The sequence below is a fragment of the Spodoptera frugiperda genome, chromosome 7 (genome assembly GCF_023101765.2).
Source record: "Spodoptera frugiperda isolate SF20-4 chromosome 7, AGI-APGP_CSIRO_Sfru_2.0, whole genome shotgun sequence".
Classification (NCBI taxonomy): domain Eukaryota; kingdom Metazoa; phylum Arthropoda; class Insecta; order Lepidoptera; family Noctuidae; genus Spodoptera; species Spodoptera frugiperda.
The window spans coordinates 4,757,785-4,763,384 of NC_064218.1; the positions used below are offsets into that span (position 1 = coordinate 4,757,785).

At 34.1% G+C, this 5,600-nt stretch overlaps 1 long non-coding RNA gene across 1 annotated transcript; it reads left to right on the top strand.

The window, feature by feature from the left end:
- Positions 1-4,386: 4,386 nt before the first annotated feature.
- Positions 4,387-5,281, top strand: LOC126910837 (uncharacterized). The gene is made up of 2 exons (XR_007705407.1): positions 4,387-4,587; positions 4,942-5,281. It is a non-coding gene; the product is annotated as an uncharacterized LOC126910837 (long non-coding RNA).
- The last annotated feature ends 319 nt before the right edge of the window (positions 5,282-5,600 follow it).

Below are 5,600 nucleotides of genomic sequence, written 5' to 3' on the forward strand. Positions count from 1 at the left end.
TAGCAATCCACCATCTAGCGACACGTGGTATTAAATCTTTTTTTGTCATCGTGCTCTTAACAGCATTACAATCGGTTACATGTTTAAATTCTACACCCAACAAATACACGCGAAACCTATTTAAAGCAGTGACCACAGCGAGGGTCTCTAGTTCATACGAGTGAAATTTTTGCTCTTCTGGGGAAGTCTGCCTACTAAAATACGATATTGGCTGAAGACCCTTGCCGCTATCCTGAAGAAGAATGGCACCTACTCCAAATTTACATGCATCTGTATGGACTTCCAATATACCACGTGGGTCATACAATGCAAGTACTGGCCTACACACTAATTTTTCTTTTATTGTATTATATGCTTCTATCTGTTCTGACCCAAAATGCCAAGGTTCATTCTTTTTAGTTAATCGAGTCAAAGGTCTAGCGATAATTGAGAAATCTTTAACAAATTTTCTAAAGTAACTTGCCAATCCAATAAATTGACGTACTTCGTGAACATTCTTGGGTACCGGAAAGAGTTTGACTGCGTCAGTTTTGTATTTGCCAGGTCTAATACCCTCACCGCAAATTTCATAACCAAGATATTCTATCTTCTCTTGAAAGAAAACACACTTTTTGGGATTAAGAGTCAGTTTAGAATTTCTCAAAAGATTAAAAACTTTTTCCAGCTTCTCAATGCCCTCTTGAACAGTTTTAGAAGGAACCAACAAATCGTCCATGTACGCTAACACTAAGTTTTGACCCACCCCATTCAGCATGGAATTAATAGCTCTTTGAAAAACACTAGGTGCGTTTGCCAATCCAAAAGGCATACGATTATACTCATATAAACCATCTGGAGTGACAAACGCTGTCAAATGCTTACTCTCTTCGGCTACAGGAATTTGATAATAGCCTGATGCAAGATCTAAACTAGTAAATAAACTATTTCCTCCTAGACAGTCCAATTTGTCCTCTATGCGAGGTAAGGGGTACTTATCTTTTAAAGTTTTTCTATTAAGTGCCCGGTAATCTACGCATAAACGTTTCTGCCCATTTTTTTTATTAACTAGCAATACAGGGCTTGCATAAGGCGATGAACTCTCACGTATTATGCCGTTATTAAGTAGGTCCTCAATAATTTCTGAAAGCTGCTCTTTCTCTTTTAGTGACATACGATACGGGTTGTATACTACAGGAATATCATCTTTTAATCTAATTACCATCTTAGTCAAATTTGTTTTACCAAGTTCGGATAAATCAACTGCAAAACAGTCCCGGTACTTATTCAGAAGGTCTGTTAAATTTTGCATCTCAGACTGTGATAATTGTGTTCCTACATTTATATCGTTTAAAGGCTTTGGATTTTGACTAGTGGTCGTGGTATATCCAATATAATTATCTGTTATTTCATTATATTCAAAACCTCTTGCTATAGTTTGACCTTTTCTGACACAAAGATTCCCATTAGCCAAATTTGTTATCATTATATAGCCAGAACCATCAAGGTAATTATACAATCCAGGCAAAACCAAGAACTTTTTGTCATCACTATAGCGTAAACCAGATGGGACGTATAGAGACCCGGAGAATTTAGCAAAAGTAACTACTTCGACTGGTGATGTCGTATTAGGCTCAATAGTGATATCTTGGCTCGAATTAAGTTTAACCTTGACAGAAAAAATATCTGAAACAGTCAAGTTAGGTGCCTCATAAAACCTTAAGTTATTTGAGGTTTTATACAAAACTACATTTGGCAACTCAGTAAATGTTTGACCAATAATGGCGTCATATGGCATATAAAAATCTGACACCACAATAAAATCAACCTGTGCCGATATGTCATCGACGGTTATTAACCCCTTAACCGTTCCCAGAGGTTTCACACTTGAATTACCGAATCCTCGTAGGTTAGGAACATTTTTATCTTTCTCGTAATCTCCAAAAATTTTATTCGCAAGACTTTCTTTCAATAATGTACAAGTACTGCCTAAATCAATAAACCCGTGTAACACGTTTCCATTAATATTAATCTCTTTATGAAATTTATCACTTTCTGAATTATTTGACTGAATACGCATAACGTTCTTATCACTAGGTGGAGCTGTAATTTGTAATAAATTTGTATCTCCATTGTTATCTGTCATATTTGGTTTAACACGGCAGTCTTTACTTAAATGACCTACCCTACGACAGGTGTTACATCGTTTCATGGGTTTATTACATTTTGTCCTAATGTGACCTGTTTCGCCACAATTAAAACAAACAACGCTTGGTCGTGAAGAATTCGTACCACTATTTGGTAATTCTTGTTGAGATCCGAACTCTTTATTATTTATTTTGCGCCTATTTGACATATTATTATTATCGCTTTGAGCCAATGTTTTTAAATATGAAAACAGTTGCTCGGGTTCTTCAAAACGGCAAGCGTTTGCACTCATCCTAACAAATTTATCATCAATGCCATGTACTAAGCATCCTACAGCCTTTCGACCTAATATCTCGCACCTGTTAATTAATATCATTTTTTCATAATAGTATACGTCCAAAGGCTGACCTATTCGACAACGATACTGTAACATTTTTTGCAGCATATCTCCGTAATTTTCCGTTGACGGAAAGGCTATTTTCAATTTTTCGGTCCACTGTTCCCACGTAAACAATAACGAAGGTAGACCCTGATACCATCTTTTAGCTAAACCTGTGAGCTTAGCTAAAGCATAGTGACGTATCTGGGTATCGTTCCAAGAATATATTTGCGCACATTCATTGACTTTATGAATCCATGATTCAACATTTTGAGACCCGTCACTTGGATCGAATTCAGGTATAACATTAATGTGTGTTGAAAACATATTATTTATTGGAAAATTTACGCCCGCCACCGGAGTTGTACTCGTATCATTATTATTATAAATTCGTTCGACTACCGGGGGAGTTGTCGTCCCGAATGTATTATTTATTTTTGAGGAATCAAATTTATTCTTTGAACGACGTTGATGAGTTTTGTCCTTTTTATATTGAGTTTTGGAACTTTTACGCCGCTTGTCATGTCTTATATTGCTAGACATTGACGAATTAGAAGAACTAGCAACACTACTAGAATATCGGCGACGATGTTGACGTTTTGACGTACGCCTTTTACGAGACCTACTCCGCCTATTAGATCCCATGGTTAGCAATTTCAAACAACAACAAATAAAATAATAACTATATACTACTTAGGTATCTAATAACAGAAAAATAATTCTCATTAAATAACTTATAAAGGAGTCACACATAGAGTTTATCATAAAACGAAACTATTACATTTTTAGTGAATCGACTTGACTTTTGTAAAATTCGTTAGTAAAGTCACTTGACAAAATAATAACAAAAAGTTAGCAAAGTCGACCAAAACAACAAATTAGATATTAAGTATATCTAATTTGTTGAATACGGAACAATGTTACAACTTGGTAGACATTTTTTTTTTTTTTTTTTATATATAAATAATTATACGTACGGACAGAGCGTACGGGATCATAACATTAAATTAACAAAACTATAATGTATCCACACACAGAAAACAAAATGCTAAGGTTAAATAGGTAATATATCCAATAACTACTTTCACGAAAAATATTTTTCAGACGACAGCGACGATTCTCCTTCGTCGTAATTAACGTTGCACAAGATAAGTTTTATTTTAATAACACTTCTCGAGGAAATCAGTAATATGTAGATGGTTAGTGAAAAACCAACCCAGATTATAATTAAATAACACGTTATAATCACTATTATTTTGGTATTTTCCAGTTTGACGTAATTATTTTAGTAATAGGGCGGCAAAATTGTCTTCCGTATCGGGCCGCCGATAGTCACGATACTCCACTACGTGAAGAATAAATATTTGTTCTTCGCGAACTCACTGTACTATCTGTTCTTGTATTATAGCTTTACTTATTTGAATCTCACGTACGATTCACACATCACAGGCAGTTTTATATCATTATAATCATGCACAATAAAACTTCTAAATAATGGCGATTACAATGTCTCAACAACTTACAATTTCGGAGCGGTGAATTCTGTCCAGCACGTGAATATGTTCATCCCACTTCTGAATTGAAAACTAAACACAGGTTTTGGATTGAACTCGCTTTACTATATTAACGTTATAATAAATTTATATAAAATAATTAGTTTTTGCAACGCTTCGAATTTGGCGCCACGCCACAGTGCTACCAACACAATAATCATTTAAAAAAAAGTATAAAGAAACATAAACCATAGACAATTATTTGTAACTATTTAAATCCTATTTTGTAAAAAAGTATTAATTTATTAAACATTGTCAAAATTAGTAATAACTAAAATTATATAAACATTTTATATGTTTCCATAAATATGATTAGCTTACACCATTGGGATTGAAATTAAAAAATGAAGCCTCTGGATTGTGTTGCGCCAGCGGCCAAGTCAAATTGACGCCACTGGTACCGCCACCAGAGCCACTACATTCATTGGTTCATTTTTTGACTCATATCCAGCAGTACAATAATTGCTTTCAAATGACATCATTTGGGGCAACAAAAGTTATACGAGACAATTTTTTGCCTACTTTTAGCAAGTAAGTATAATGGCAAACGTTTTTTTTTTTAGTTTTAAAACCATGTAGCTGGTGCAAAATATGTCGAGTCAGTGATGTGTTTATTTTGTAAACAATAAATCAAATACATAATAATAGTCTATAATCCGAAGACTTAATCAGCAACATTTATAACATGTTGTATTTTATAGTGGCATGAGCAAGATGTTCTTGGTAAAGCCTACTACCTAAAGCTGCCGTGGAAAGCTGTTTAATGTCGAGGTTAAAAGTAGTTTTAATTTGAAATGATGTAAAGTATTGTGGCAGTATTTTGCGAGCCACATGGTGGTACAATTTGCTATACAATTGCCTGTATACATATTTATATTCTTGCAGATTCAGGGATTCAAATATATCATCAAACAGGTTCCTTATTGCCAGTGCCTGTTGAAGACTATACATTTTTGCAAATATATTTTATGGACAATTCAGCAAGAGAAGTCGATCAGCGTTGCGCACACAACAACTCAGTAAAGAGATCCATTGTGATGAACAACTTCAAATATTTTTCCTTCAACACAATGAATTAGTTGCATTAGACCGATGTATTAGACATTCACAAATGCATTAGACCGCATGCCATCAGATAATCACAAAATTGTCATCAGAGCCGATAAGGCGCCTGCAGGACAGTGAAATGATTGAATCCTATGAAATAAACACTGTTATGAAAATATATTTTGTTTTTTTTTTTAAATTAGTAAAGTCCTTTTCAGGTATAGTGAGACCAGGAAATTATGGATTCATTTTTATATGGAGGATATTTATAGATTCCAATTCAAATTGAATAGGGACTCATACATAACTCAGCTATACAAAATAAAGGAGAGCATCATTGCTACGCGAAAGCGGTACGAAGTTCGCTGGGTCAGCTAGTAATTAATATAAAAATATTAGGTATTCTAATTGCTTAGTTTTTTTTATAGTTTTTTTTAATTAGTAGTTGATATAGTTTTTTTTAACCAAACTACATCTTCTGTAAGCATTAGTCGGTT